General features: G+C 43.3%; 1 long non-coding RNA gene across 1 annotated transcript; it reads right to left on the bottom strand.

Annotated features, from left to right (window-relative positions):
- Window positions 1-1,443: 1,443 nt before the first annotated feature.
- LOC129387403 (uncharacterized) lies at window positions 1,444-7,349 on the bottom strand. The gene is made up of 3 exons (XR_008614641.2): window positions 6,363-7,349; window positions 5,728-5,903; window positions 1,444-3,783 (listed from the first exon to the last, which is right to left on the bottom strand). It is a non-coding gene; the product is annotated as an uncharacterized lncRNA (long non-coding RNA).
- Window positions 7,350-17,299: the final 9,950 nt, after the last annotated feature.

The following is a 17,299-nucleotide window of genomic DNA, read 5'->3' as shown; positions in this document are numbered from 1 at the left end:
TCTTTTTCTTTTTTCCGAGAGACAGAAAGCCCTCCCTCATGTTATTTAGATGTAAATATAGTACACCGTATGGCATAAGCGTTTTGATACTATCAGTGAATCAGACACATGACTGTGCTTAGCAGCACCACACTATAACCACTGTGTTAATGCACAATGTGGGCAACTTAAGGACATACTCCAGCAAAACGCCACGTGTAGAGCGATATATTTACAAGCGCTCTGCAGCAATCTGCAACACAGCGAAAATGGTAGGAATACTAGCATTACAATTCTCGTTCTCTTCTATAGAGTAACGGACTTCATCTGTCACAATGCTCACTGTCTAGTGATATTATTAAACCAGCTGAGTTAAAATGGCAAAATTCACAAATGCCATTAGAACAGTTTCTGACTACTGGAAGCAACCCTATAAAGCAGGTATAATTTTACAGTCACATGCAGTGACTTACAGCATGGCCTAGTCAAGAACCATGGATGCCAGAGATATCAGACTACAGAAAGGGTCTATACAACTTGATTGCTCGTTGCAGGGCTAGTTAGTTCATATTGTACAGAGAAATATTAGGGATTATTTGTGTTGTTTACTTGCTTCTACCTGTCCTCATATTCATTTGACAGCAAAGCTTTATCATCTGTACTTTATGTAAGCCTCCTGTGATACAAGTCACCATGGCCAAGGTTGTGTGGTGCTGCAGTTGTTTTTCTTCAGTGGTATTAGTATTACCGGAGTGAATGTTCATCTGAATTTTCTGTATGCATCTTGTCACGCATGGTAAATTGGTGTATTTATTCTTTAGGAAACCAACCACACTAATCTTATTGTGCAAACGATTATCTTTGTTATTTACTTGCTTCTATCTTTACTTCATGTAAGCCTCCTGTGATACAAGTCAACATGTTCAGGGATATGTGGTGCTACAGTTGTTGTTTCTTTTCAGTGGTATTAGTATTACCGGAGTGAATGCTCATCTGAACCTTCTATATGCATCTTGTCACATATGGTAAATTGGTAGAGAAAATACGGGGAATGGGAGATGGAAATTCAAGACGGTGAGCAAAACGTGAACAAGGTGAATGCAGGAGCCAACGTTTCGACAAGTGGACTTGTCTTCTTCAAAAGACAAGTCCACTTGTCGAAACGTTGGCTCCTGCATTCACCCTGTTCACGTTTTGCTCATGGTAAATTGGTGTATTTATTCTTTAGGCAATCAACAAGACTAGCCTTTTATTTTGCAAACAATGATGTTTTGTGAAGTGTAATTATGCATACTGTGACGTCTTAGCTTTTGCTTTTCACTTGTGTGTTTCCTAGTCAAGCTTTGTTACAGTTATGCAAGCTTTAAGTGTACATGTATGTCTGATAAGTATTAGAAAATTTCTGAAGGAAGTTTGCGCATTGAAGTTTCTGATCTGAGGCAACACCTGTTGCTTTTACATGATCAAAGAAAACTGCACCCACGTATTCATGCTTGTCAAATGAAGTAGGAACAATAAATACTGATTTTAATATGTCCAGATGTGTCAAAGTTTATTGGCAGATTAAAAGTGAGTATATCTTCCTGGTGCCTTAAATCTGCAAACACTGGTGACAGGACTCAAGCAAGACAGGTGCTCTTTGTTCGTCTACAACAGTTGCTCAACAACAGCATCAGCCAATGAAATTCGTTTTTACTGTTTAAATGTGCGCACCTTGAAACATGCAACAGAGAAAATCCGTGAATACCGTACCATCAAGTTAAATTTAACATGCGAACAGAAAAAAACGGATCATAACGCCTGTTACGTGTAATTACAAAGTGCAATGTGGGAGCATAATCTAGCCAGTTTCTAAGCACAGAAACTGTCAAGCACAGAGCAGTGCCAAGTGTACGTCTTGGAGTAAATGAAGCTTATTAAAAATGTAGGTGAACCTGAAAACAAAGTGCCGCTGTTCTGTAATTGTTTGCAATTGAATTTATTCTGATAGTGCATATATAATTTCTCATTGCACCAATATAGTGCCCAAATTCAGGTGCAAAATAAAGATATTAAACACATGATAAAACATACATACAAGGTAAACAAAGCAAGCTAATGAAATTAAAGAGGAATAACTATAACAACAAGAATTGAGAGCTAGTGGACATAACAAATTATGTTGTGAAACAAAAGTGATGACAAACATATTGTTGCCTTACTGCAGACTGCACATATGATAAACACAAATATGTTCGGCGGAAACCTAGAAGAAATAACAGCACCGAAATAAGTTCACATATTGTACAATGCATCCTAGCATATATATTGCTGTACAAGTGGAACAAATGAAAAAACAATATCCTACGACGGTCACGTCAAGGCGCCACTTATATGCCAAATATATTAAACCTTGTGGAGTAACAACACGCAACAGGATTACTTCCACAGATGTTGTAGCACTCATGTCAATATTAACTGTGCCGGGTAGACAAGATTTTCGCCAAGGGAAGCAGTGAAACGTTGCGCTAACCTATGTATTAGTGTCCCGTCAGTGCATCTGATGGATAAGAAATTTACATTCCTCGCCCTTGGCTGAAGTTTCTAGGGCTCCTCCTCTGTCCCTCTCCCTCGAAGGTTTTTTGGAATGATTTCTGTCGAGCCACTTGCACGTGGCTTTGTTGCTATCACCTACACTATCTGTAGGTGATAAAGCAACAAAATCTCAATAAAGAAAGGCGTCAGGCAGGGAGATACGATCTCTCCAATGCTATTCACAGCGTGCTTACAGGAGGTATTCAGAGACCTGGATTGGGAAGAATTAGGGATAAGAGTTAACGGAGAATACCTTAGCAACTTGCGATTCGCTGATGACATTGCCTTGCTTAAAAACTCAGGGGACCAATTTCAATGCATGCTCACTGACCTGGAGAGCCAAAGCAGAAGGGTGGGTCTAAAAATTAATCTGCAGAAAACTAAAGTAATGTTTAGCGGTCTCGGAAGAGAAGAGCAGTTTACGATAGGTAGCGAGGCATTGGAAATGGTGAGGGAATACATCTACTTAGGGCAGGTAGTGACCGCGGATCCGGGTCATGAGATTGAAATAATCAGAAGAATAGGAATGGCCTGCGGTGCGTTTGTCAGATATTCTCAAATCATGAACAGCAGGTTGCCATTATTCCTCAAGAGAAAAGTGTATAACATCTGTGTCTCACCTGTACTCACGTATGGGGCAGAAACCTAGAGGCTTAGGAAAAGGGTTCTACTTAAATTGAGGACGACGCAACGAGCTATTGTGCAGTCCAGATAATGTGCTCTAAAACCGTCTGACATGGTAGCCTGAATAACTCTGAGTGCAGGACGAAAAATCCATTGCTTTGTAGCAAATGCCAAGGTTTTGAGGACACTTTTAAAATGTCGTGAGGCTGATGTTTCACTAATGCTGAACAGAGTAGCCAGGGATGAATAGCTGATGCCAAGTTTCAATTTCATCAGGAACAGCAGCAGTCGATCTTCTTTAGACACGTCACATCTGCGCTCAGTCGAGGCCGGAAACACCCTCAAGAGCAAGGCGAACATCACCTGACTTACATTACATAAGTCCTCAAGAGCACTTGTACTCCTTGAAATACTTTCGTGGCCAGCAAAATAGCTTGTCCGATGGTCTGGACCACAGTGCTTGCTGGGAACGTTCAGAGTGTGTTGCACTTCTCAGTCGCATGTCTCGTGGGAGGTTATCTGCGTTGACAGGTTGTTGCCTTCAGTGCAGCAAATAAACACTGAAAAGCTTGTGGTCGCGTTGCTCCTCTCCGGTGTTTGAGTTTCCTAAGAGAAATTTAATGTTGTATTAGGGAAGTGCTGCTCACAATTCTAACACTTGATAACAATTAAAGTATAGACTTTAACATGTACTCAAAAGGTTTGTTATGTGTCGAATCTTGTAAGGATAACTAGGGTAAAAAGTTGTCAATGCAGCAGCTGATTTACTATTTCTATATCGCAGCATTGTCTTCATAAAGCCCTGGGTTTCATGTGCAGCAGACCCATTTTATTGTCATGACTGCAATTTGTTTTCAGCTTCTACAAAGACTGCCAAATGCTTCTGTTTACACAAAAGCGCAACCCAGAAGACTAGGTACTTAAGAAGATACTCTCATTCTTTTGAAATGTGCATCACAATTACCGTAGTGAGCAAGGTACTAAAACCACTATCGGTATAATCGGCTCCGTACTTTTCGATATGACAGAAATTAGAAACTTAAAACAAGGACTCTGAAAGAATTATGCAGATCCAAATGCAAGAACTGGAGTGTTAATGAAGCAAAACTGTAATGGAGTGGTTATTAAATGCTGTACAACTAATGGCATTGCGTGCCAATTGTGTTTACTTTCATTAGTATGCAACGTGTAATCTCGTGCAACAGCTATTTTTCTGCCCCACAAACGTAACAATTTCTATACCTCTTATGCCATGTAGGCATTTAATTGTAAATACATTTCAGGCTTTTATATTTCTTGTGTAACCGTGGCACATACTCATGCTGGACAATTAGCCAATAATTTGCACATACTGAATGGCTAAATCATAAAAAATAAAGTACCTGAAGGAAGCCATTAAATAAAATGCGCTTTTTCATTGAAGAATTGCTGTCCTTTAGATATGCCTACAGGCCTACATTACGGGCTAATGTGATATGTATGAAATAATGTTTTGTTACAAACAACAGTCATCCACTTCCTCGCACACCTTGTTGGTTAACATACAGTATATATAATCCTGTTAGCTGGTACTACCATTCAGAGCACGTATAAGCATCGCATATGCATCCACGAATATATCAGGCAAGAAACCATAGACTCATGCAAAGCTGCTGGAAGAGGCAAAGGAAGGTTTAGTTCAAAATGTTCTGCTGATGAAATGTAGTGGGGTGTTTCTGCTAGTGCACAGTTTCTTATAAAGCTAAACACTGATCTAGCTGCTACGTGGGCCTCAGCGGCAGCGCGCAACAGGTTCAGGCCATCCCATGCTGCTGCATGTATAACCAACCACCTCGGCTGGTACAGAGATGGCACTGCTGCTGGCGTATTCAGCATCAAATTCTGCTACTTCTGCCGTACAAGGCGCTGCAGTAGCCGAAGCCGCAGATCTGCGCATCCATCTGCAAACGCACGGAAATCTCAAGTGTGACAACCTCTCTATGTAATTCGGCTAGTAATATTGTGTGCTATAAAGCACGATACCGCACCACAGGCCATATCTTATTTATGATGAAGGCACGCAAGATGCATTATCGAAAGAAAGGCTTATGTGTTGAAGGTTGTCAAAGGAAAATGAGGTATATTTGATATCCCGGGCAAAAGTGATATCGTAACAACAAAAAAGGATGAGTGAATAACAGCAATTCAACAATATGAAAAAAATTATACACCTCAGCATCGCAAGTAAAATGCAGCTGAAGTTGCGGCTACAAAAGAATCCCCCCCACTCCTTTTGTTGTGGCTGCTTTTTGTTCCATTCAGCCCAGTACCCCAATTCGTTGCATGAATATATTTTGCATTACTGCAAATATAAACCTTCAGTTTAAAATCAGTGTTGTGTTGACTGGTTACTCTTCCTCATGCTAATTCTTTAGCTGTTTTATTTTGCATTATATATCAACTAGCCCAACACCAAACTCTCCTGAAGCGACAAAAGTAAGCGCGTGTACAAGGGGCCGTCCGATACGTATCATATATAATTATTTACCGCCGCACAAGTAAAGCAGATACCTGCTGAACCTGGAAATCTGTGCAGCAGGAGCCGTGGACCGCTTCTTGTAGACGGGTGGGAATATTGTTGGCAGGTAACCAGGATGATTCTCGATGTTGCTTTTTCTTCGTTGACGAACTGCCTCGAACAAATTCTCGTATTCTTATTAGGGCTCCAATGTGAGAGGTCATCACCGCTGAAACATGACAGAGAGCAATCAGCTGCCACTAAGTAACGCGAAGATTGAACAAATGTGTGCTAGCGTGCGCGACAGAAATGCTAATTCGCGAACACTCGACGTGCGGTGCAGTGCACTCCAGCCTTGGTTCTTTTCTGCGCGCGAGACAGTATAGGCATGATTGCGTCCGTTTCCAGCACTCGCGTCTTGATCCCGGCGCAGACACTAGCTTCACGTTGGCTTATGAATGCACAACAAAAGCACACTGCGTACAAAGTTTCAGCACGGAGCGCTTACGAAGCTAGATTACGCACGTAACAACCATTGCACGTTTGTGTTGGAGCGAGACGAGCTAAACAATTATTTAACCAATTTACAACAGCAGGAATCAGTTGACGCGCCTTTATGCAGTTGTCACTTTATTTGGCCGTTTACGCCTTAGTTCGTTTAACGGAAATTCGCAAGAGCGACACTTACTTGACGCGCGGAACCACGACGATCCACTTCAGCCGCCGGGTTGCTTCCCACGGACTTGAAGGGAAGCGGTAGAATTTGATGCCGTCATCCCCTTCGCAGTTGTGGCAATCCTTAACGCAGCAATATCTGCGCTTGTTCTTCTTCGTCAAACCTCTCACAGAGGAGCTGCCGAGAGGCTGCGGTAAATCCATTGCAAAATTAGAAAACGAGGCTGTCAGGCGCGCTTGAGCGCAATACGGACAAAGCTGCCGCGGCGGCGAAGGCCTGCCCGCGGGTGCTCACCGCCGCTGCTGGGTGGCGCAACGTGTACAGCCAAACTGCATTGCAGGGTGCCAATAGGCGAAAGTTCGTGTCTGGAATTCACGTCCTTCTACGCCTTTCTGGCCGACATTTAGAAAGTGGCCAATTTTCATTCACGCTTTTACAGCTGCGTCGCCTCTCATCATTATTCAAGATGATAGCAAACTGTTTTTTTTTTTTTTTGCTCCGTGGTGGCTCTTGTGCATTTTCGTTATATCTGTCCGCGGAAAAGCGGCGAATAGCGCATTGAAGTTGCTCTGCGAGGTACTGTTTCGGCACTTCTAGGCCAAGAGCCACTGTAAAAACATCTGCGTCTTCGGTCCTTGTTTTCTTTGGGCACTCTGTCCCATTTTCTTCCAATTTGCGCGCAAGCGTGCAGCGCATACAATGCGTGCATTACAACATTCATAGAATGCAGCTTGTTGAGCGCATGAGTTCGTTCACGTATTCTCCTTTGATCTCACGCTGAAGAGTGTCGTTGCCTCTTCTACTGCTCGTGCTGTACGCCCTTTTCATGCAGATAAATAGGCTTATTATGTACTTGCGATGTTGCTTTATCTCAAACAATCTTTATCACTTGGCGCCTTTTGTATTGAAACATGAGGGATAAAATGGTTCCCGCTAACTTCTCGGCCGATCCTCTGCAGCGGTTGCGGCATAATGCGATCAGCAACCTTCAAAGGAACGTTCATGCAGGACGTAACTCCGCCAGCTTAGTATGTAACAGGCTTAGTGTCCTTAGTGCAGTGACAAATTTAGAATTGTTTGAGTACACGGGAAAGGAACTCTCACCGCAACCGGAAATAATATGTATTAGTGCAGTGTCAACTGTTTCACAACACAAGTTAACCGCTTGAAATTGGCTGAAATTGCTATTCGCCTCATCTTGGATAAATACTTTTTTTCATGCGCTTTCTGTGGGTCTTCTATCTCCTAAAAGATGCCACGATGGAGGTGTCACTTTGTGTATGTTTTACTTAGTGGAAGAAAAATTTACTTAGTATATATACAAGAATATATCCAAAGAAAACCAACTCTTATTGCTATCATTGCCACTAGTTAAACTTTTTCTCTTCAGGCTGGGGAAAAAAGAGATGTTTAGCGGTAAACTTTCTTGTTTTCTGTCTCTTGATGATTAAATGAAATACACCCTAATTACCTTTCAGAGCATTTTATTTTTCTTTTGTTTGGGACGTTCATGAATTATCAAGACAACGCTTTTCGACTTAAGCAAAACGCGATATTGTTTCAGCACCATTTATTCGACTTTACCGGCTATAGCGTGTCGTACAGTGGCGCGACTGCACGAGAACAGCCCGGATGAAACGCCACTGCCACTTTTATATGTGACTGAGTTGCTACAAACATTTTACAGCGCCGCTGCATGAGCGCTGCCACCTCTCCGCCATAGCGGACAACGTGCCGAGTGAATGCAGAAAAACGCTGTTTTCGCTTTCTCTGTGAATTACTATTCTCCTGGTGATGCAACGTTTTATACTGAAACCTCTACGTTAGTGCTGATGAAATTTTACATACTGCCTTATTCTAGCGAGAACCTCCTAAAGTTTAAATTTTGTTTTTCCTTGATGTCGGTGATTGAATAAGCCAAGTAGGCTTGTGTAGGTTCTCTCATGAAAAGTTTCCCTATAGCGCGTGCGTCCTCTTATTATGCTTTCTCGTAGCAGCTGACATGTCTTATGACCTCATAACTGCGTACTCTGCCGGCACGGAGGTTATGTGCGATCAGCCAATTTTTTTTTTCAGTGCCATTAAAATGTATCACTTGCTTTCACGGCTTCTGCGTTGCCATATGTTCTGAGCATGCAAGGGACTGCTGTAGCACCCAGAGATGCATAAGTGGCGAGAACAGTGGAAGACTTAGATATACATGAAGGTATGCCACCTTATCCACTCAATTAGTATATTAGCTTTAGTTGGATTAAATAAAGGATAAAAGTTATTGAATTGATCCACCAACACCGCTCGGTATTTTGCACTTCAACGAAATTGCGTTCAGTTAGCATATTTTGTTATGCTTTAGAGGCTTAGAACAATCTTTTCAGCGAAAAACATTTTTATTTCCTGTCGTTTCCGCAACATAGCAACATATGTTTGCAGGTGATAGATTATCGGTTTATTATCATGACACCATGCGCACTCCGTCGCTACTACAGGTGCGTACTAGCCTTACCTTGTAGTTTGTTTCTGTAAATAAAATGCGCATCATTCGGAAGCAAACTATTCATATAGAAATCCGAGAGTGCGGACGCGTCAAAAGTGTGCGAGAGCCCACTCAATTGTTCCTAGCTCAAGCTCGTAACCATTAACATTGCATTCATATTGGAGTTTTCTGAAAGCTGAGTTGCTTATATGTAGAAATACGCAGTCATTAGTGACAGAGAACCATTTATATGCTAAAGGTATTGTATGCAGAACACGACAATCGCGTTTTCCCTCGTCGGCACTGCAAGGTACGCTGAGGACCCCTTTTTAGGTGTAGCACACCACAAGTGTCTTCATATGTGCAATATGTTATCCTGTACAGTCAATAGCTCATTAGCACAAGTGCACTCCAATTTACGGCTGTTAAAGTAGTCGATGATAATGTGCTCTGAAAGCGAATCAGATTGTGACATAGTAAATCATGGATAAAGACGCCCTTTACACTCTTTCAGGTTTCTATGAGCTCGGCCTTTTTTTCTGCGTGCACGTCTCGCTTCTGACTTATGCCGCTGCGGCCGAGGAAAAAAATTCGTTGTGCGCCACTGATTTTCATTTCGGATGCATAACATAAGGAATATGAGCCTTTCAAAATATGTAGAATGAAAGTTTTGCCTGGGGAATTTTGCGAAAAGTAAGGAAAACAAGGGAAGCGGAAATCTTTGAACGTTACACTGGGCACACTGGGCTACCACAAGTACAGCTTATATTGCGAGCAAAAGACGTGAATGAAGCCTCTGACACGAGTCATAAACAGCCATATGGCTTTGGTGCTTACGTTTATTCACTGTATCGAACAGGAGAAACACATAAACTTGCATATTTCTCTGGCTATGTTGGCTTTCGAGTAAAAGTCTTAAAGCGCGTGCAAACTTTCGACTAAATCATAGCGGCCGCTATGCAAAACGAAAGCGAATAATGCTGGTCATGCTCAAAGTTGTTCGAAGTGCCGCGGTATGGGCCAGTGCTACCGATCTTTACGATACATCGCGCTCATGCAGCCTACAGCTGTCAAGTTTTTTGAATTTGTTTGAGTGGCAGTTCGTGTTATGTGCTGTCCCTCAATTTTCATTCACATTAACTATGGCTATCATGCGCTACGCTTCAAGCTAATCCTCCGATTGCTACGGTACTAATTTCGCTTGCATCGTTAAAAACCACGAGCATGAGCTTGAGCAATGGCTGAAGTGTGACGAAACAAAAAATCCATAAAAGAGGCAAACTCACTTGTGCGTTTGTGAAAACCTACCATAATGGCTCCGCTGTTACAGCGTCCTGCTAGCTAATACGAGGTCAGAGGTTCTTTTCCCTCGCCCGGGCCCGGGCCGCATTCTTGTGATGATGTAATGCATTAGAAAGGGTCGCAAAAGAAAAGCCAAGGTCGCTGTACACAGTTGTTTAGATGATTTGGTTATTAAATTTTACCATATGTGCCTCTATCCTGTCTCCTTTTTTCTTTATCATGTGGACTATTCACTTTTTCGTATCTTATTCGCATTGTATTTCACGAGAAATTGTCGACACCAATCGCGTTTTATAGGCACCCTGTAGCGCAGAAGCCGATCGTTGTATTAATTGTTCAGAAATCTCGGCACCCGTGCTTCTGTGTTGGCTGTTTCATTCCAAGGCGTCCAGATGCTGCTTGACGTCGCTCCGCTCCTGGCATGCACGAAACGAATCACCCATTTGGGCGTGAGATGGGCCTCACGAGCTTCGGTCGTCTTCTTGGCGTGACTGGCACGCGCCTTAGTGAGACGAGCTCTCGTTAGCTACGAGTTCTGCTGATTTGGCACTCTCACTCACCCGCCCAGCGCGGACAGGCTCGGTGCGCTTGCGTTTCCTCTCTTTAGGCGTCGACAGCTGTCTTGGGACGCGGCGACACGTTGCCGTTGCGAACTGCTCACACACTCCCGAGTTACCGTGCGGGGCTGCTGCGTCCACTTCGGGGCACTCCTTTCACGTCCGCGCGCACTCATGAACGACAGTGCGCATGCGCACTGGTACGCGCTATTCCGGGCCAGATCTTCTCCATCCCAAACTCTAGGGTGTCTCGATCCGCCTGCTCTCGTTCCACCCGTGCGCGGCGTTACGAGCGCATTGAAGCTCCCTGCAGATTATGATGATAATAATGATGATGATTGGAATCCCCTTTAAAACGGGGCGGGGACAAATAGTCCTCAAGCCTGCTTGATTTATTCGGGATTTGCTACCTCTATCGCTGTCTAGTCTTTGGCGTATCTGATGTCAATCTTATCGTTAAAGTCAAGATCACTGTTTCATATATGCATCAGTTTACTGTAACCCACTTATGACTGCGGTTATATCAATCTCTTCCGTGCTTTCCTTCCACGAATTGATACACTAATCGTCTTGTACTTATCTCAACTGCTATCCAGTTAATACCTCTGTCTTCTTTGAATCTCAATGCTTCTGGGAGGTGGACAATCTCTTCGGGTCTTGTGGACTCAGGTGGACTCAGTGTCTTAGCATTCCATTATGATGTGCGGAATCGTTTCCGTGTTTCGTTTGCAACAAACACGTACACGTCATACTGTGGCGCATATTTCTTCCGGTATCTTCTTACCCTCAGTAAGGTAGCTCGGGCCTCAATTAGCAAGACACCTCCGTTTGAGTTATCACACACATTTTCTCTCCTGATTTCATCCCGCCCGTTTTTGAAAATTTCCATAGTATGGTTTTTCTTGTTCCCATCCTATGCATTCAACTTTAATGTAATTTGTTGCAACTACAATAATATCATAGATCATCACGAGCCAAGGCGAGAGAGCATCGCACCCAAGGCGAGCAGAGAAAATAAGCTGGATTGCGTTGCAAATGACGCAAGAAAGGATCGCAAACATCTTGAGCGCGTTATAGCAGCGCCTATAAATGTACATTTCTACGGACCACTCCGAGATCGTTCTCACCTTTCATGCGCTCAGAAAATACAGTGAATTGCGTCAGTTTTGCATGTTCAAGAGACCATCTGCTAAAGACGCGAGCGAAGGTCAGTCAGCTTGGCTGTAAAACTACAAAGAAGCACTCGATGAAAGATTGCGTCGTTTGAGCACGCTGTGAACGCCAATACCAGCCGCTTCCAATTACCCGCAACGGTGCGGTTATGGGCCTGTTGTACCACAACGAAGACCATGTCACCCTCCTAAACGGCGAGAAGAGATACTGTCTAGGAACCCTACGTATGAGCGGCTTGGTCTGCTCGTATGACCATGCACTCAATGTTCCTGTCATACATGTTAAACTCGGAACAAACGACAATGGTTGCAGAGGCAGGATGGCTAGCACAGGCATAAACGACTGCGTAGCCATCACACGTGAATTTACATTAGTAAATTAGCGTTTGTTATAGTATGTCCCATTTTACTGGCTGATAACACCTCCAATCACAAACAATTGTTTAAAATTAGTAGTGATTGCCTTTTCAATGTTAATTTATTTATCAGGTAAACAGTGTTGCCGAGCTACACACTTCAATGCAGCGGTGTGAGTTCGTCGAACACGGTCGCAGGGGAACGCGTTCTGGAGTGAGTGTTACTAAGCGTTCCCGCGTGGCTGCCTGCGAATGACGCTAGCAACAAAGTCCACTCACTGAAGATGACACTAGATTTCTCTTGTGTGACAGGCGTGTGACACGGCTATAAAGAGACCTAAAACATTCGCGTCAATATATATGTAATGAACATGTGATATTGACATGTGAGTTGCTATATTGGCTATAGACATAAACTATATGCAACAAGGACATCATGTACTAAATGGTAGCGGTGTCAGCAGCACTAATGCCTCAGCAGGACTCGCGAACGCTATGGCCAGGAGGTACTTGCTCTACGAAAGCGCATCATCGTAGCGGCATCGTCCAGTGAGAGGACGTGCCACGAGTCTTTTGGCTTTATGACTTGCAAGGTGTCAACATCGTGTAAAAAGTTTAAAACAACTTTACTTAAAAAAAACTGTTCTTCGTCAAGAAGCGCGCTGAGCTCTAGTAGGACCTGCTGTCATTAGACTAAAGAAAAGTGTTTTTTTTTTAGTTTCAGTGTCTGCTTCAAAAGACTCATTTATATCCCTTGTAATACAATGTATGAGTTTTTTTTTTTTTTTTTTGCTTCGCTCTCCACTTTCACTTCCTGATCATATACGAAGATTTTAGCTTTTGCAAAAGGTCATCTGTGAATTCGAACGTATGTAAAACGCGCACACAGTAGCTAAGCCGCTAAAACGAAAGTTCACCTAGCGCCGCCACTGGGATTTGGACTCATTAGACTGCGTCAATGTGAATTTAGAAGTTGGAAGTGCTAACCACGGTGCTGTAGCACACTTTTTTTTTATTTCCCATATTTCAAACCACAATGCACATACAACGTTCTTCAAAATAGAAGGCGGAATTTAAAATGTGGCAGCTCTAAAGTTTCCTGAAGCAAACAAGATCTGGTATTTTACCCGCTCTGGAGTTTCGGACTGTGCTCTGTATACATCACGTAAGCATGAGTCACTTTCAATGAAATTTTCTCGCGCGCAACGTGTGGTATTACGGGCGCGGCGAAATTGCGTTTTCGTATTCCATATATTGTGAAGGCTGAGTAACATAAACAGATCGTGCTGAATTTCATTATCACCAATAGGTAAAGAGCCAATTCCACACGTCTTACCAGAAGGAGTAGTTTTAGTTTTCTTTGTAGAAAGTCCCAGTGAAACACTAGATGCCACCAAACTCTAAAACGCGTTTTATTGTTTCTGGCTTTTTGCAGAGAATGCAGTTTGCCGTTCATGGGACAAACAAACTCTTTTCCTTCAGCCATCTTTTGCTTGCTATAATGTACTGGCGCGCAACTGAAAAAAGGAACACTGCACTGCAGGTTTTACTGTTATCCTTTTAAGTCTTTTAGGTGCGTCTTTCCCTCGGCTTTTCGAGTACATGGTCGTGCACAGTGGCACTGGCACCACATTATCTATGTGATCTTTATACAACCTTTTTTCTAGTTTCTTTACCTAAGTAGTGTAAATAAAAACGCACTTTCACTCTACAGAAAGCAGATATTTCTTTAAAGGGCGCCTCATCAGGTTTGGCCATTTTGAGCTGACAAGCGCAGAGCATACATTGCGTGATAACGATCGTGTATGCAAATTATTACATCGCTACGCGCCGCGAAAAGATCTAAAATTTCAAACCGAACGCCTTTTTTCCTTCTCCTCGCGGCCACCGCGTTCCAACAGCAGAGCAGTGGCGTCGGTGGTTAATTCGGACCTCAAGGAGATCACCAGCGCATCACTACAGGACTGCACGGTAGTCGAGGCCGAAGAGGCAGCTGTGGCTCTGGCAGCACTGGAGGGCTATCGATCTGGCAGGTCCCTAACAATAATAACAGACTCTCAAGCAGCATGCCGTAATTATAGAAACGGCAGAATTGGGCGCAGAGCACGCCACATACTCTGCTCATGCGACCCGGGAAACAAAGTTCAGCATACCATAATCTGGGTACCAGGGCACACTGGCATAACAGGGAACCAAGAGGCGGATAGGATAGCTCGAGGGCATACCAACCGGGCGTCCGACACATCCAGCCTTGAGGAACCCGAGTCAGTACCCATGGGCTACTCAGATATCCTAAATTATTATAAAGGGGTCAGACTGAAGTACCCACCCCCAGATAAGGATCTAAGCATAGAGGATGCTGTTGCATGGCGACAACTGCAGACGGGTACTTTCCCGAATCTAAACCTTCTGAGTAAAATTTTCCCTACACAGTATGAGGCTAAGTGCCCATGGTGCGGAGAGAAACCAGATCTATACCACATATCATGGGCCTGTCAAAATATTGAGTCCCCAACTATGTATAAAATTAAAAACCCGAGTGCGGAACCGTGGGAGAGTATGCTTTCCAGCGTAAGCTTGAACGGCCAAAAGCGCCTAGTAGAGCTCGCTCGCGGGTTGGCCATACTCAGTGGAGCCTTGGACTAGGGCACCAACCGTGTGATTGCAGACAGAAGAATCCATCAGAAGATGGAAGAGGCCGTCTGAAGCCGCGAAGATCTCTTTTCTAGAGCCCAATAAATGTTTTCCGATCCGATCCGAAGCCGGAAGATGACGTAGTCGCGTCCCTGCGCCTATGTACTCGAGTGCGCAGTATGACGTCGCTCGTGTTGAAACGTGACTTCGAGAATTATTCAAGGCACCATCTGTTATTTGTGTAACCTGTTGCTTGAATCGACGAATTGAAGTTTAGCGAAATAATAAAACACACAAACAGAATGTCTGCGTGTTTTTTGCTTACTTCGCACCGAAGCAAGAGAGATGTGCTTCCGCTTCGTCGGCTTGTTGCCACGGTCGTGTGGTTACGTGCGTTGGCACTTAAACTATGCCATTTTCTACCGTGTTCCAGCGCGTGGTCATTCCCTGCGATCCGCTTGTTCTGCCTCATTATTCGTGTAGCACTGAATTATACCGCTAGTCGTGTTATTCTGTGCACAGCGCGCAAAATCATGCGCTGCGCGAACGAGACAACAGCTCGCGCGCGATGCCGTCAGGAGAAATGCCGTCAGGAGAAAAAAAATTGAGGAGAAAAAAAATAGGTAAAGCGGGGCCTGTCACCTTTGTGTCGCGTGATCCTCGAGGTCCGGCATGGGAGAACGCGGGGAAGGAATTTCGCTGGCGAAGGCTTGACGGGGCGAGTGAAGAGGGAGTCTGGCAATGCAGTGGAGCCTGCCTGCTGAAATTATGTGTTCGCGGCGCTGAAATATTTCTATCTCGGCGATTAATCAGCCGACTTGAAATTTTTTTGCAGCACAACGCTCCCTTGAGGATACGTGACAACTTCCAGCATATAATCAAAATTTGCTATGGGGCCTGGTGAGGGGCCCTTTAGGATATGCCTTGACAGCCCCAGACTTCCGATAACTTAAATATATGAAAAAATTTGGCAAGTTGGGCCCTACACGCACTTGTAATACTGTGCGTAAAAACAAATATTTTGCAACCCTAAGAAAGGAAAGCCTTGACAACATTCTGTCCTAAGAACAGATGGGCCAATTCCAGCACTTCATATTTTACTAGCTTAAAAAAAATTGTAGGACTAATACGTTTCCACCATAAATTTAAAACAAATAACGCGAAGGCTCGGTAAACTTCTTGTACATTTGTTCGCGACACACACAACGCTTGAGGAAGTACCGTATACCTTGGCCACCAAAAGTGAGTACTGCAACTTCACATGTATTTAGTTTAAATCCTCGGACTTGTTCGTATTAAATGATATGCTGACAAAGAGGCTCCAAATACAATGCAAGCTGTCGAGGCAAAAGCGGTCATCGTTGGCGAACTGATGAACGGACTTGCACACGCTCGCTAAGGTTTCCCTGTACAATAATCCCTCATAATTGTCTCATTAGCGAACCGTGGTTTTGGCATGGGAAACCCTAGAATTAGCTTTTGCAACATTTTAAATATATAAATGAATATGCCATTTTTGCACCATTTAGTTTAGCACATCAAATGGTAAGATGCTCCAGAATAGCTAAAATATAATTGGGGTGATACACGATCAAAAGCCTTCTTCAGGTCCAGGTGCACGTAACTCGATTTAACACTCTAGGATTGTTCGCAGTACGTGAGTGTTCTAATTAATAGTGTGCCCCTCAATGCCGCACGTTTTATGCGCGCCTACTGCTTCTATAGTAACACTTTGCACTCGTCTAGCATGGATTTTCACGTAAATTTCATTGTCAAACGTAAGTTAACCACGTAGGCCTATAGGCTGCAGGAGACAAAAGTTTTGGTTTCTCGTTAGGCTTCGCAATAAGTGCTATATGTGTTTCTGAAAATGAAAGTGCCAGCAGTTTTCAGTCATATGCTCCAACAATGACCTTACATATAGTGGATACGATGCCTTTTTTAAAAGCTTCATACAAGCCAAGACCTAATCGATCTGGACCAGGTGTCCTATAAGGATTAGATCATTGATTGCCTCTTGAAGTTCTGCATCACTGATTGGCTGCTGCGTTCATATTTCATACTCGGTTTCGCGATTCTCTTTAAAAAGCTAGTCCTGTAATTTATAGACGATTCCCGCGAACTTTTCGTCACGAATTATACTATTATTGAATTCGCGCAATTTCTACACCCATTTAGGCTTCTGAGATTTTTCGCAGAGGTCGCAAATTATTTAGCAGTGGTCAATGAAAGAGACTGGTTGCATAATCACTTTCCCACGTCTTTCATATCTCTCTCTCTCTCTCTCTCTCGGGAACAATTTCTTTGAGATATATTTTGACTATATCACATATTTAGTAGTTTTTGCAGCAATCGTCAGGTGAATAAACACTGTTAAAAATACCCAAGCAGGAAGGCATTATTTCTCAAAATATGTATTGATAAATGCTTTAGAAATATTGTTTTCATTACCCTT

The sequence above is a fragment of the Dermacentor andersoni genome, chromosome 2, assembly GCF_023375885.2.
Source record: "Dermacentor andersoni chromosome 2, qqDerAnde1_hic_scaffold, whole genome shotgun sequence".
Lineage (NCBI taxonomy): Eukaryota > Metazoa > Arthropoda > Arachnida > Ixodida > Ixodidae > Dermacentor > Dermacentor andersoni.
This window is presented reverse-complemented; position numbering and strand designations above follow the sequence as displayed.